This window comes from Lasioglossum baleicum, chromosome 5 (genome assembly GCF_051020765.1).
Source record: "Lasioglossum baleicum chromosome 5, iyLasBale1, whole genome shotgun sequence".
NCBI lineage: Eukaryota > Metazoa > Arthropoda > Insecta > Hymenoptera > Halictidae > Lasioglossum > Lasioglossum baleicum.
In genome coordinates, this window is record NC_134933.1 from 6,832,394 (window position 1) to 6,849,100 (window position 16,707).

The window sequence follows — 16,707 nt, forward strand, 5'->3', positions numbered from 1 at the left end:
GGTTCAGAGAGCATAATCTTTCTTTATGCGTATTTCATTTGGAAATAACAAGATCCTAATCATAAAATGGAACAGAGCCAAGAATATATTCTTTTTACCATTTTCTAATGAATCAAACAATCTCAAGAGCATTGCAAACATTGCTAATCGAATATCAAGAAGGTATCACGGTACATATTTTGTGTAAAGAGAATATTTTTCGAGAAGAAATTTTTTGCAGAGAGGTTGATTGTTCGATCGAGATGCTGGTAATTGTTACAGAAAACCATTCGACACGTAGTTAACTTTAGTGCAAACCGTTGCTCGGACTGTATCCGCGCGGCAAGCATCGCAGTCGAGTTGAAAATTCATTGATCGGAACGCATTTACGTGTTGCGTCCACACAGAGGGGTGAAAATTGTAACCTGCTTCGGGCAAGTGGTACAGAAAATAGAGGGGAAAAAACACACGAAGCGCAGAAAGAGCTCCTCGTGCCACAGACACGCGAGGTATTTTTGCTTGCGGGTATTTTTCAAGCTGAAACAGAATTTTTGACGTGACTCGTGCACGAGAGGCCGTCGAAGGGGTCGATCGAAGCCAGACAGCCTGCGAGTTAACTCTTCAAACTCCGTAACCACTTGAATCAGCATCATAGAGCGCTCTGCTCACACAACCTATCAAACTCTTTGTAAAATCGCTCGTACTCCGGAACAAATGAAACACATGAAAATGTTCCGATTTCCAATCGAAATACACACCGTCTAGGAAATCATTGTTATAAACGGGAAATTCCGAGAGATCAAGAAAATCCATCATTTTTTTTTTCAACAGAATCAAAGAAGACTGCTGTTAAAACTGTTCATTGTTGGCAACGTGAAAATTCTGTAATGGTAAAACATAATGAAACACGAGTTTCGCGAAATGTTCGCGAGGTGTCACAGCCACGTGTTAAATTGTTAATTAACTCGCCAGCGAACAAATTCCAACAGAGTTAACGAAAATAAACAGAGCGCTGTGCGTCATACTTATCAGCAAGTCGAGATTGTAGTTGTATAACGTAGTTTCTCTGGATGTTCTGGGTGCAAGGATAATCTTTGCTTCATAACATTCCTCCCGCGGAGTTGTTCACATAAATCCAAAGTTCGGCCGGAGACTTCGTCGTACGTCGTATGCGTAATGCAGCGGCTGAATAATAGAACGTTGGGGTAATCTATTGTGAAGTTCTATCATGTGAGATTGAATCGCGAGCAATTGGTCCTAATTTTCTTATCGTATTATCTTGTGATCTTATAATTGCGGATTCAAGCATTAGAACTAAAATTTCTTCGCTGTGGTGCTTCCTTTAAATTGACTGTGTTTCAACATGCCTACAATGAAGAAAGTCTTATGTCATCGTCTAATCTTGTTACCTTAACGAGAGAATTAAATCACTATCTTGAGAAATTATAATACAATGTGGGTGGCTCAAGATTTCTGTATAATTCCTTCTTTAATCGATAACGACTCGACTGAATGCATTTGGTAAAGAAAAACATTGTTTCATCTTCTAATAAAAATAGAGTTTCTATGTTCACTGGCAAGATATTTGCTTGCTTGTCCTATCTGCGTGATGAGTTCGCAGTGTAATGGAATTCAATGAAAGAATCAGCGTCCTATCATGCAATCTTAATTAGCTGAATCTCTATCTCTGGTGATCACCTTAGCACACAATTCTAATAAAACGTAACTGTTCCAAAATTCCTGCATTGTCCTCCCTTGATTGTGAATTGGCAGTGCCTTAATAGAATGTGTTACATTTAGCGAAATAAACATCGGCTTATCTTCTTGATCATAATAAGAAGTAAATCTCTACATGTAGAGACGAAATTGTAGGAAAACGCGAGTGTGTTTCAAAATTTTTGGCCCACTCTCCCTTTGAGTGAAACTGACAGAGGCTTAACGGAATGCATTGAGCAAAGGAAGCAATGCTTTGCACACGAGAAGAGGAAGGGTGGAAGTCGAACCTTTCCCTAGGCCGAGCACTGTCCCAGTTCTCTCGTACGATAGCCAACAAGGTATTGTTGATGGCAGACATATAGCGTGGTCGTCGACTCCTGACAAGCGACTCCTATTGATGCGGGACACAAGGCTGGACGTGGTACACCAATTGAGTGTCCAACACCTTAGAATGATAAGGCTGCCAACTAACGACAGACCGTTCGCCAGCTCAACGACCATACATTGTCACAAAAATATTCCACAGACTAATTCGTAGATTAAAAAGTCGAAGAAGAATTTCATTCCACTGCTATCCAAATAAAGCTTCATTATTTTCGGAGACAATGCACATCAGCCTTTTTAGTGCTTTCAGCGTTTGGTTGGTCTAGTTTCATTTTCCTTTCACTCTATATTATCCTCTCATCCTCTTGTCTTCATTATAACGTGGAACTTTACCTTTATAAACTGTTATTCTTTTTTTAACTACATAAACTAGTCTCTGAATATTCATCGGCTATTCGAGCGAGTTGGCTGAGCAAATTTAAATACACACAGGATCAAACAATACTTTGATCAGGGAAATTATTAGTTCCAATAGAAATTGGTCAAACATTCTAACAACCTTCATAGCTTTTCAATGCAAATTCGCGTCTTATCGATTTCGCAAATGGCTCTCTAATTAAGTAAATGATTGGATTGTAATAGAAATAGGGTCGTTTGCAAGTATAAATATGTTATTTGCATCTTATTGTAACGAGATAAATATATTTAGTTGTGACCGATTGCAAATATACACGTGACTGCGATTAAATGGAGGCCACTTATACAACGATTTTATAATAGACTGATTGTAATTCTGTCCTCTGTTGATAAATGTAAGGAAGACACTGACCGATAACTGGACATATTTATGTCACGACCCAACAATAGCCTTTAATTAGTTTCTCCGTCGAACAAGCTTCTGTTTGAGCACAAAGTAGCCCAGTTTCGATCGAGACAACACGTCCAATTTAAGGACAAAACCAACGCGAAGTAGCAGAAACTTTCGCGGTCACTATATGTTGGCATCAAAAACACTTATCCAGGCTCCCGTGTTTCCACGATAGAACTTGTCTGACCCGGCGACATCGTTCCTCGCTTTCTGCAGCTCCTTACGGGCCAGGTGTCTTTTTGAACATAGAAAAAAAAGAATTCCGAGTCGCAAAACTTCGCAATTGAAACTCGGCAACAATTGCTGCGTGACGTTTTTGCGGCGCAGCCTTTTGTTCCGAGGCTGGTGAGCAGACAGCGCGTTTCCGCATCCCTCGACATTCATTCTGAATTACGTGTCTGAGGCTCTTTTAGCGATCTACTGCGGCGTTTGCCCAGAGGTCCCGCGGGGCGCAAAACCAGACCAGGCGGTTCTCTTTCGGTCTCGGAAGATAGTCCACGCGATCCTCTCCCGTAAAATCGATGCTTCGGATCGCTTTCGTCCGCTAAAACGCGACTCCGTCCGTGCCGCGCCGCAGTTGCATCGACTGTTACCTTCTTCCCGGGAGTTTGATGGATCACCCACGCTTTTATCTCTTATCAGAGCGCCGGCGAGCAAGTCAGTGCTCCATTCTCCGTTGCCCCGGGAGAAGCATTGCCACGGCCGTTCAATTTTTCTTCAGATTTTCCCTTTACCCTTTCAGAAGGACCGCGGTTCACTTAGCTCCCTTTCAAAAGCTTATCGTGACCTTATCTTGGCCGCTCATTTTTATTTATTCGAGACCTTCGTATAATGTTTGTTCAGTTTGCCACGGTCTTGGTTTACCGAAGGCGGTGAGGTGTGTCGGAGTAGTGCAAACATTTTGTTATTAATACACGGATTTTTCGATCCCTTCAATCATCGAATCTGCGGTGGTTTCAGTCGCGTAAAACATTATTCGATGTTTTTGCAGACCTTTCAATCTCACAGTCGCTGGTCCAAACGGCCGATTTAGGAGTGCAAAAATCAAAAACCCAAACATGAAGCACAGGCATTTAATACTATTTCTTACATCAACACACATGTCTGTAGAAGTTTAAATTTACATTTTTACTTCTCAAATCAATTATTGTTAAGCGTGGCAAACGTTGAACGTAACAGTATGAAAAATAGCATCGAAATAAAGGACATCCTTTTTACCTATAATTTATTGTTTAGAACGTTAATATTGATTCTAATTATAATAGCCGTGTTTAGAAGCATTGGGAAGATATAAAAATAAAATTAAGCAATTTTTCGGAAATGTTTAAATTATGTTTCTGAAGGAAGTATTAAAAAAAATTTTTTTAAGTTTGTTGTAGGAAATACTTATGATATTCGCCCGTATTCGCGTTAATTTTTGCATGAACATTAGGAATGGAATATGTAGTTTATGCTTTCATCGGTCTCAAGGACACATCTGCTACTTGTAGTTCCCGTTTAAAATTAATATAAAAATTTATTATGATATAAAAACATCTATTAATTTTTAACGTAATTTTAAAATTAAATTTATATAAAAACTTGACTTAGGTAATAATTGTTTTAGTAATAATTATAATGATTATTATTTCATGTAAATATTGTTTTCTTTCTATTTTTATTATTGTTTTTGTTGTAAATTTCATTTTTTTCTGGAAATTATACTTTTGTAAAAATAAGAAATGTATATACAAGTTTCTCTTTCCTGTCATTGTAAATTGAAACTGGCATTCTAAATTGAAATACGTTGCTTCGTCTGCGCTATTTTAAGCAAACAAAATATTTCAATAAACTTACGGAACTCTATCAGCCTTCTTTATACTTACTTAATGTGTATAGAACACATGTAACACAGAATTATCGATTATTAGTAGCGTTTAGACTTATGCACTCCTAAATCCGCCGTTTGGATCACTGTATCGTGCAGAAATATCTGAGACAGAACATCTTAGCACGCTTGGAAATGAGTTTTTTAAATATGTATAAGAATATAACAAATATCGAGAATTTTTCGAGATTTTTCATAGAGAAAAGCAATCTTTACTTGAATCTGATTGAAACCAACTTGGAGCAATAATAGTGCGTTAGTTCAGATAGTTTCGAGACTAATTACAGGTGATTATACCTAAGAAAATGTGATCCGAGCGATCATTACGGGCGGCTTCATAACATCAGGTGTCGTTTCATTGGATACAGCTCGGCAGTAAAGCCTGATAGGGGGAGGGGGGAGGGTAAAACGGTAAAGCATCATCAGCTAATGTCTACAATGACAAGCACGCTTCGAACCAATGGCGCTTCTCGGTGGTTAACGACGCTCGTAACGAGCGATCGCTCACAATTATCTTGAAGCGGATGCGACGTTCCCACCGGATCCGGCGTGTGATCCCGACATATCGCGAAGCGTTATCATTGCCAGTGACACGTGCGTTTAATTACGGCATACGGGAAAGTGGAATACGCCGACTAGGTTATTGCACTAACTACTGTTGTCGATACTGCCTGGACCATCATGCCTAGCCGGCCAACGTATGCGCTATCGCGAGAATAGAAAATTAAACCATCTATCTAATTGCAAAGGTTCCGCACACGTCCATTACCGTACCTATTTTTAAAAATCACTTGTCTAGACTCATTGATTTCCCCATTGCATGGTAGATAATTTCAATTAATCATGAAGAGCTGAGTAGCTAGATCAATAGCTTTGAAATGATAGGCTAAACTATACTGGACAGGGATACCGTTATTCAACCATTATACAGGGTGGTTCCTGCTTTTCCGGCAAGATTGTAGGAGCATGATCTACATACAAGTGAAAACATTATAAACGATGTCAAGTTTGTATCAATGCAGAAAGTGGTCATTTTGAAATGATGATTTAAACATTTTTAACGATCCTCGTACGTTAAGAAATATCTCGTAAGTACAGGCAAAGCAAACACAATCAACCTTCCGTATTATTCAGCTTTAAATCTGCTGTTCCGCACCAATTCAGGTTACATTCAATATTTGTTTATAATATTGTAATAAAGCGTTTATAAATAAACTTCATATAACATTTTTTTCGTATTTTCACTTGTATATCATGCTCCTACAATCTTGCCGGAAAAGTAGGAAACATCATATGTATATTTGAACTGAACTGATTTAATAAGAAAACTATTTTGTAAATGTTGTTGGTCGCTTGTATAAAATATCTGTAAAATTTATACAAGAGTGCTAGGTAGACGGCAGAGTGATCAATAAAATTTTGAAAGGTGTTGTGGAGGCCGATTCAAGCGAAATAGTACGAGCTTCGCAGATTAATGCTAGTCATTCCAAGATTGTTCCGTCACTCGGCGAAGATTAACGAAGCGTAGAAGATGGATAAATGGATTCCGCTCGAGATAGGCGACGTTCAAAAGCTTTAGCGAATGACGGATGGTCGGTTCCGTATCTCAGAGAAACAAATAAAGTGAATCTTCCTCTAATGAAATCGCGTAATAAAAAAGAACTTCGTTTGGATTTTCTCAAGACTTTTTAAGCGTACTTATTAAATACTGACTCATCATTCGCCGTTTGTGGTCCGAAGTGTTCCTTTCATTTATCAACATTATCATTTTTATTTCTGAACATTATATAAATGAACATTATAATTTTAACATTATAAGGAACAGTCGACATTTTCTAATCGATTAAGAATATAATTATAATAAATTAACCAACAATTCTAACACGTTTACTGTTAAATTAGAAAGAAGATTCAAAACGTTGCTATCTAAAGAAAGATGATAAAATTTCATGCGAGCTAAAGAGAAAATACCCTAATAGATTAGGGAGTAGTAAAAATAAGATGACACGATTATAACAGACGCGGCCGGCATATGGACCAATCGAGCTATCACTAGCAAACGTCTTCGACCACGAGACGCGATTGGTTCGTAGAATCGTAGTGACACTGTGACACAGTAACACACGACACGGCCATGTTATACATACTATCCGGCTGGGCCGTGGACAGTATGAGGGCCGACAACGAAGAGTTACCTTCCGTAGCATTTTAGCGTCCTGCCGGCGGTCCCGCATAATACATAGCTGAAGCTCGTGGTTTACTTGAGTTGCGGTGAACAATGAATCTCGGGATACAAAGTGGCTCCGAGTTACCAAAGTCGAAGGGTCTACTGTCTCCTCCCCCCCCCCCCTGGTTTATGTTAGCGACGGGTAACATTCGGCTTTCGTCCTCCATCTATTCTTTATTTTGCCATGTTCTGTGGAATCGAATCGGGACGTATTGACAGTGTCCAGCACGAGTGCAGGGTAATTTTTAATACTTGCGTTTATAAAATAGTCAATTATAAATATAGTAGTGTCTTAATACGTTACTTACTTATATCGTTTACATACACTACACTTTGATCTATTTTCACCAGCATCAAACTTAATGAACATCGGTAAAACTTGTTTAGATATTTATTATTTTTTTATGAAACATATCCGGCACACTTTTCCGCTACAGACGGAATGACACCAAACACGACACAGTTTGGATGATATCATGTTTGGTCTCATTTTAATCGGAAAAGTGTCACGAAGAAGATGTGGGCAAACATGTCATTGAGAAATAATTGGAAACGACACAGATTTATCATTGACGTGTTGTCGAAGACGAAAAATGGAGGATTTTCTAGTAGACTCTTTAATAACGATGGTTATATTACTCGTAAACCACACCAAGTTATCTCAGGCGAGATCGTCTATTAATTTCTTTTGGAATTTCTACTTAAAAGTAGATTATTATACTCCTCGACCCAGCAGAGTCATTAAAAATCCTATTAATAAGTTTCCAGTAGCTAAAATGTTGCGCAGCGTTTTAAGAAGTTTCAAACCTCTGTTGTAAAAGCCATCATACAGATGAAAATATTGCCTTCGAAAAAAGTGGTTAATTTGAATTTAAAAAAAAAAAGAAAGATTTGATTGGATGAAAGCTACGTTATATTGACCATTTCGTTGCAAATTTCCAATTTTTACGGATTCACAATTTGAACGCTGCGCGAGTATATTGCATCGTTGCAAATAAAAGATTTATCGTTAGTACTTGCAAAAAGTTACTTCTTTGCTTGAAATAACATTTTAAAGAGACGTTAAAGAAAGTAAAGTATATCACCGTAAAAAAAATGTGTATTATTCTTCTCCTTTAAAAAATGTCTAATCGATCGTAAAGTTCATTACACTCTTGCGATCAAATTAAAAAGGAAAGGAAAACACTAATCTGTGCGATGTTCTTCATATAATGTACAATGGAACAAGAGCTATTAGATGCTGCTAGGTTAAGGTAATTAAGGTGAGGTTAATTGCCATTGTTTACACCTAGAGTGTTCTCACGGCAAAAAGGGAAACGAACTTTCCGTACATTATAACTATGTTCGCTCACATTACTTTACTTTTACGCGTTTCTTTCAAACTCTGCCAGTTTATGCGTTTATAAAACACTAACTTCATCTTTTAATAACAAGTTTACTCGGTATTTATATTTTTTTACCACATTTTTATTAGCTCGCTTTCTTGTCTGTCTGTCTGCCTGTTTGTTTGTTCGGTACAAATTTTGCACTTGATTTTAAACGAACTTCCCGATCAGCTAGAGACTTGAAATTTTAAACATAGCTCAGAACTGGATGACAACGCAATATTTAAAAACAATTTTTTAAAAGCCTATGCGTTTAGGAGATATAAATTATTAATAAATGTCACACAATCACAAATTTTCAGGACTATCTGTATGGGGTTAAGAATCTATATGGGATTAGGAACCTGTATGGGGCTAGGAAAAATTATTTTATACATTTTGGTCCGTTTTTTAAACGTGGTGTTTTTCAAAAATTTATTTTATACTTTTTAGTGCATTTTAAAAACGTGGTATTTTTTAAAAATTTATTTGTATTTAAATGATTTTCCTTTACACTTTTCTTAGATTACATTTATTCGCCCATTTTGTTCGCAAACTTCCATATTTTCGGTTAAAACAAAAATGTTTACGCGAATAAGCACGTGAATCGAAAGAAATTGCAGGAACACTGGCAGACTTTCCTAAGTTTTCGCCATCGAACATAACAGAAATGTTTAAATTTGTTCGTATTATACCCCAGACAGATTTCTGCAAGCGATGGTATGTTAATTACCTGCCAATGTCACTCCGATAGTGTAGGTCAGCTACAGAAAGGCACATTAATTATTCGTACCGTGGAAAACCTCGCAAACAACTGCCGAGTTTCGCAGTGTAGTTTCAAACAGCCATAATTCCCGATCCAGCAGAATTCGGAAAAGTCAGATGGACATCGACGTTTGGCGCCGGTGATAAGCAATATATCGGAAGTTCTCGGACCCGAAAATTAGTTTAGAACTCGTGATCTAATATGAATTTTACTACTGCACATATCTGAAATTAACTTGCGGAAATTTGCTAGAAAGCTGCGGGAGTTATTACTGGTTTTGGAAAATGGCACGTGGACGGCTGTGAAACTTTTCGCTTCTGGACTGTAGCCGTCTATGCAAATCGAGCATACAAAGGCCGCTCGATAGGGGAGCGGCTCGGGAAACAATCACGGTTTTACTATCAAAATTGAACACGCTCGCTCCCGTGGATGTCTTTCACTTTTCTTTCAACGTGTGCCAATATATCGAACGAATCCATGGCTTCTCGAAAACATATTGCACAATCGACCCTGTCGCGGTCCTAGATTCAGTTATATGTAGCTTTGAAATAACCTGGAAGAAGGGGTCACGATTCTCAAATATAGAGCTGCCTTTGAAAATATTCGGCTGCAGATTGGATAAATATTTTATCAACACTTTACCTGCCATCTCTCCCAGAAATGGAAGAGGGAATTTTATTTTAGATATTGCCAACTTTATTTTCAAGGTCCATTATAAACGTTTCGAACGTTTCCTACATTTGCATCAGCACAACGAACATTTTCCATGGTTCCTGACCCGATTCCTACCACGAATTTTGGCCCAGCCCGTATTTCTACGTTTAAACCATGCGAAAGGAGCATTTGAAAGAGAGTTTGAAATACGAAAAACGAATACGGAGCCTGCTTCCGTATAAGACGAGATTGCTGTGTTATGCATGCGACAAAGAATGCCGAAAAAATAATCGGATTAAGAGCCTGGATATACCATAGCTTTGCGAACAATGGGAGCCGAGGAAAATCTCTGCGTTTTCTTCGACACAAAAGACGAAAAGACGCGGCACGAGAGCCTTGTTCTGATTTTACGTTTCAAATTTATAACTCGTGTAGTGTCGATTATTTCGACTTGAAAAAAATCACGCGTGTACTTCAAACATCGATAAGCACGCGTGCAAAATTTCGGTGAGAAAGGCACCGTAGTTTTCCTGAAAAAAAAAACTCCGGGAAAGTTTGTGCAAAAACCGCCTCGCAAAACCAGAACGCCCTCTTAATTCGAAAGTTCAAAGCCCTTCGAATTCCGCGCACGATCGGAATAAGACCCTATAAAGTAGTACCCGCCTTGATGGAATTTGAGATTGTAAAATAGATCCGAGTTAAATCCGGAGCCCGTAGACACGAGCCGTATGCGAAATAAACTTGGGTTTAATGGGCTCGGGACACGTCGCAGAGTTCGCCGTAAAATTTTGCTTGCGAAGTCGTCCGGATTCCGCGAGTGTCGACAGAAAGTGCCGAGGTAACACGCGATATCGAAGTTCGATTGATCCTACGCGCTTTGACCTGATCAATTATGGTTCTCGGGATTATGGTACTCCGCTTGCTATCGCCTCTCGTTTTTGTTGGCACGGTCCCTGGGTTAGCCCTCCCTTCTATTCCGCGTTGCATTGTAGCTCGACTCCGCACAACTAGGTATTATCCGATCGTTCATCGTGTAGGATAAGCCAGCAGCGACCTCTGCGATCAAGGTCCTTCGATGCCCATACTTTGCAGACGCGTTGCCATAGTGGTTCCAGTTTATCGAAGATTATGCCGGTGTACAGGCTCGAAACGTTCCCGAAGAAAGCCTATCGATGCAGGATTACCTGCGAACCGTTTTCTCATCGAAACCACATTTCAGCTGTTCACAGACCAAATCGATTAGCCGCCCTTCTAATTTTTTGATAATGTGCTGCCAACTCACTTGATCGACGTTCGACCCACGGATGGTGTCATGTTCGCTCAAACTGCAAATCATTGGGGCTTCTCTAAAATTCCGTGAAAATTGGATCTTCAAAATGAAAATTGTCTGCATATTTCTTGCATAGCTACGTTTACTGGAATAATTATTTAAATGTTTTGTTTGAAATGTTCACCATGACAAGGAGTTAAGAATTTATCGTTTCTACTTTTCCATGAAATAATACGGTTGCCAGTCGAGCATGCGAGTGAGCGACGTCCACGCCTCCAACGCGTTAATAATTCGAAAAGTTTTAATCACGTTTCGCCAATGATAAATAGCATCTACGAGTGAACGATACGATTTCCGATTTACCACCCCCGCCCGCACACCCCGTTCACGGAAATCAGTTTCGCCGGTTTCGGAGAGCGAGCAGCACGGTTAGATAAGAATCTATTTTTTCGCTTGTCATTACCGGGAGTTTTTCCGCTTTCTACGGGGGACTACAAACTGCAAACAGCCGTTCGGGGTGGGGGTTTAATTAAAATCTTCCAACTACGACGCGTCTAGTGCACCCATTGCTTGCCGGTTGCCTTCTCTTTCGAAGCAGCCTCCTTTCGGCGTTACAATTCCTGGCAGTGACGGTTCTTGGCGACCGGCCAAGATCAACCGGTCCGCGATATGACCGTAAGACAGGATGCAACCGGCCGTGATAACGTAATTAAGACTTTTGCTTTGAAATATCGCGACGCTCGGACCATCTGCCTCCCGCGATTTCTTAAGAGGGTATTCTGCTTTTGCAAAGCCGTTCGCACGAGGAGTTTTTTTTTCGAGAAAACTGTCCAACCTTTTGTATCGGAATTTTGCACACGTGTTTATCGGTATCCGAAATACATGTGCGATTTTCTCTATGTAGAAATAATCAAAACTATATGAGTTACATGTTTTTCTATAGAGTTCTGAAAATTATTCAAATAAAAATAAATTTTTAAAAACCACCACGTTTTTAAAACTGACTGAAAAGTATAAAATATTTAATTTTTCCTAGCCCCATACAGGTTCCTAACCTCATATAGATTCCTAACCCATACAGATTCCTAACCCCATACAGATAGTCCAGAAAATTTGTGATTGTGAATTTTTAATAGCTATGAAAATACTTGTAAGATTTAAAATGAAAAACGTGGGGCGCAAGATAATAGTAAGGAGTGTAGAGAGTAGCTGCGCCGTTGAGATAACTCGCACAACAGTGTTCATATCACTTGCAGTGCAATAAAATTGTTAGTGACTTAGGTAAACCATTCATGCATCAATTATCTATTGCATGCGCCCCACGTTTTTCGTTTTAAATCTTACAAGTATTTTCATAGCTATTAAAAATTCACAATCAGTACTACCGAACGTCGCGCGGGAAGGTGTAACGGTTAAATTTATTAATAATTTATATCTCCTAAACGCATAGGCTTTTTAAAAATTTTTTTTAAATACTGCATTGTCATCCAGTTCTGAGCTATGGTTAAAATTTCAAGTCTCTAGCTCCCATCGGGAAGTTAGTTTAAAATTAATTGCAAAATTTGTATCGAACAAACAAACAAACAAACAAACAGACAGACAGACAGACAGACAAGAAAGCGAGCTAATAAATAAATAAATAAAAAGGTGGTAAAAACGTGGGTCGCGATGATTGACATGACACTTCTGACTTTCTGCTATATATATATATATATAATCAGAAATAATAAATTGAAGTTATTTATCAATCAGCGGAGCTATTAATGACACTAAACACGATGTTCTACGATGGTCTACGTTCTTTTTTTTCGTTCGGCGCGGTCACGAAGAAATAGTAGAATCACAGTATCTCTTAGATCAAGGCTTTACTATAGTTATAGAGATGATTGGCATTTGCACAAGCACTCTTGTTTTTTACACGATATTTTCGATCAACTTTGGGAATACTTTTTACTATGAAACTAGAAAACCCTTCACTATCAGACTTTCATGTTCCTTAACGATTTAATCGTTAAAGTTAAAAAATACAAGGAAAATTCTTGCGGAAGAAAATCTCTAAAAATCCACGATACTCTTAAATAAACCGCAATATAATACTAACCTAACGTTCCGCAATTCCACGCCCGGACGTCCATCGAAACTGCTTTTGAAATCAATAGGCCACTGATTATCATGGAGAAAAACCTCGTTTCCAGTTTCGCAAAGCATGCGCGGGATGTATTGAATTACTTTATACGAGCACGTTCGCCTTCAATCATACAGTTGAATGAACGGGCCGGGAATGCCATAGGAATTTTAATTTCCACCCATCGTTTCGCCATTATTTCGATAGACATTCTGGGGAACGATTGCGATCGAAATTGTTGCGAGAGGCAGCTGCGCGCCAACTCGGGTTTTATCGCGAGAGATCTGAATTTTGCGCGGATGCTGCTATACATATATACGAAAGTTTCGCCTTCCCGTCAGGACGAAAGATCCTAATGAAGAAGTCGTCTCTTTGTTTGCTTACGTCGTCGGCCCGTTTCGCCCGAACAAAAGTTTGACGCTCCGCAGTCAGGCAATCGTGTCACAGGAGAAACTGTTACGCCAGAAAATGTTAATTAATCTAAGACTTGGCCCCGGTGATACTTCGGAATTGCCCGACAGTGAATAACGAGACTCGTCCGCGAGCAAGAAACTTCGCTGGGAAATCGGCTGATCGAGAATGTTACTTCTTGAAAATTGCCTTCGTTCGGGAAGATAAAGATCCTTACGATTGCACCGAATTAAATGGCTATCGAATGAAGATCGCTTGAACGTTCTTCCGGACTTCGGCCCCTTAGTCCACCATCAAATAGTAATTTATTACAGGAATTGCTGTTGAAAAAAAGGTCCATTAAAAAATCCTTAACCACGGGTGAAAGACTTTAAAAAATTCGAAAACAATCGTTGGTGGATATTGCGTTGATACCGACGATAAAGATTTTCAAGTATCATCGCACCTTGCCGTTGGAAATGAGCACTGCCTAAATAATTACGCCGAGCGCAGGGAACGCAGAAATTCATAAATAATTTTGGCTCGCAACGCAGAGTGACGCGTGCATTTCCGGACTGGAAGATATGTTGATAGCTGGATCGAATGGAGATTAATGCTGACGATGAAACAGACATTTACAAGTATCATGACACCTCGTTGAAGGGACAACTGCCGACAGCAGCGAGCAAGATCTAAATAATTGAACGCGTAGCACGTCGAACGCATAAATTCATAAATAATTTCGTCTCGTTACGCAGACTGGCGCGTGCATTTCCAAAGAGACTGGAAGATATGCTAATAGATACCCTGAGAGGTTGCAGTCAGGCACCTTGTATCCGTCTACGTTCGTCAGCTCGCAACACGGACCCCGGTTTCGGGAATCCAGATAGTTTGCGATGCACTGGCAAGCCGCCGGAGTATTTGGGCTCCGAGGTACAACCGGAGGACAGGAACCGGCGTAAATTCGAGATTCTGAATTCGAATCGATTGGTTGGTACTCCAAGGCGCCTGTTCGCTCGTCTAATCAGATCTTGTTTGTAGGCGGGCCACGATCGAGCCCTCCAGGTTGGAAAATCGAGGGTCGAAGGGATATTCGTCGAACTGTGTGCGCGCTGACGGAACAAAAGCCCGCTTGCACGCGCCACACGGTTCCGCAAGGATCGACTTCGTTTTCTTCGTCGTCCTCGGCTCTGCCTTAATTAAATTTTTTTTTGTTCATTACCGGGACATCCTCGCGCTCTCCACAAATCGGAGGTTTTCGACTTAATCTTTCAAAACTAAGGCGCCGCGCTGCGATGAGGGTTTCGCACCATTTTTGTAACTGTAATTGATGGTGTTTAGCACCGTTCACTGCTGATGGAACTGTGTTGGACTCATATTTATCGATTTTCCTTGGACCACTTTTACGATTTCAACAATCGTAAAAATGAATCTGGTGTTGCGGGACTATTTTTCTCTTGCCTCATCCCGACCAGTTTCCAATAACCGTTTGTGGCTCTCCGATAAGGTTCCCAGATCAAGATTCGTGCACGCGTCAAACTGTTGCATAGCAATGATGACATACCGGAACACGGTTCGTTAACTTTCTCGAACAATGCTTTCACGTGCACGATCGTTCGGATGGGAATCACGTTATCGTTTGATTACAACAGAAAACTGTACACTTTCCAGCAGAAGTCATTTGCCCCGCGGCACAGAGCGCAATAACGTCGACAAAATTGTGACTGGTATTTTACCTCGAAATGGCTGTTTCATGGATGGAGGAGGTGGAGGGGAATTCGCAAAATACGCGGAAAATTAAGCAGCTTCTCGGAACTGCAGAACGCTTCTGATGCAGCCGGGTTGGCTCGCGAAAATTGTAACAGCGCGCATTCTTATGTTCGTATTAGGTCGCCGATTAAGCAGTATTACATAATTATGCGTACGTAAAGACAGTCATTATGAAACTGCCGATTTTATGCATTCTTGACATAAATGGGTTGGTGTAATTTCGAACAGTAAAAAGATTACGAGAATTTTGTTCTAAGAATGTGTTCTAAGATTATTCAAAAAAGTAATTGCCAAAAACAGTGCGTATTTTTTAAAGAAAATTTACCCTCGTCCATCCGTTTTATGGAGGCCATTATATTCCGCAGGTTGATTTACTATTTGCCTGACCTCGCCACAGTTATTTAGTTTCGAGATTAACAGTTTCGATCATTCATTTCCCCGTCGTATAAATATTTTACCTACTCGACGGCCGAGAGATAAATTCAACTCGGGAAATAAGAGCAAAAGTGTGTGACTTTGTCAACTCGGTAGTTCCAGTGTTAAATCTATTTTACCCCGTCAAAGTGCTATGGCCGAGCGAGACCAACTTTCATGCGCGTTTGACTTTCCAGTACGGTGGATCGAGTGTTATTGCCTTTGTCCAATGACAGCCTCATTTCCCGGTATCTGTAATGAAATCTTTGCGAGCGGTTGTTGTGTACGTAGAGCTGTAGTTCAGACCTCATTGTTTTAGCCACCTTATCTTTGTGTCTTCCGCGTGATATACGAGATGATGCGCTATACCGTTACATACACACAACGTTGCAGAAATGTTTGTACAAACCGATTTTCCAAAGTTCCAGACACCTGCCTGCCATCTTCTTGTTCGGATTACTCGTTCTTCAATCTCTGTCTTGCAGTTGTTATTAAAGTAAATTTACATTAAGCTAACCCTCTCAGCTACCATCGAGAAGGACTATTCTAACTGGATCCACAAGATAACAGTTCTTAGCAGTATAGTCATTATGGATCTTCATGCAAATTTTAATGGGACCTTCTTTTTAATAAGCAGAACTGATTCTTCTAGTTACAAGTACAGTTATGTCTCGGAACTGATATATTACTTATATCGTGCACGTGCACTATTTCTTGATAAAACTTCTCGTTTCTAATGATTTTTCTATGGAAATTCTACTAATTTTATTGATTGATGATGACATTTGATCATTAAAATGAGACCGAACACAATGCAATTCGTATTATATTTACTCACTTGTTTAATTCACGATACAGTAGAACCTCGATCATCCGAACTGATCTAAGCTTATATCGCGCACATACACTATTTCTTGATAAAACTTCTCGTTTCTAATGCTTTTTCTATGGAACTCCTACTAATTTTATTGAT

At 39.6% G+C, this 16,707-nt stretch overlaps 1 protein-coding gene and 1 long non-coding RNA gene across 3 annotated transcripts in view; both read right to left on the reverse strand.

The window, feature by feature from the left end:
- The window catches only part of Invadolysin (leishmanolysin-like peptidase, invadolysin), a 139,890-nt gene that overhangs the window by 105,128 nt on the left and 18,055 nt on the right, over positions 1-16,707 (reverse strand). The gene's annotated exons all lie outside the window — the stretch shown is intronic.
- Positions 1-16,707, reverse strand: part of LOC143209121 (uncharacterized) — a 41,576-nt gene that overhangs the window by 12,903 nt on the left and 11,966 nt on the right. The window contains exon 2 of the long non-coding RNA XR_013009051.1: positions 1-16,598. This exon is cut by the window's left edge and continues 12,903 nt beyond it. This is a non-coding gene — a long non-coding RNA (uncharacterized LOC143209121). The remainder of the gene's footprint in view (positions 16,599-16,707) is intronic.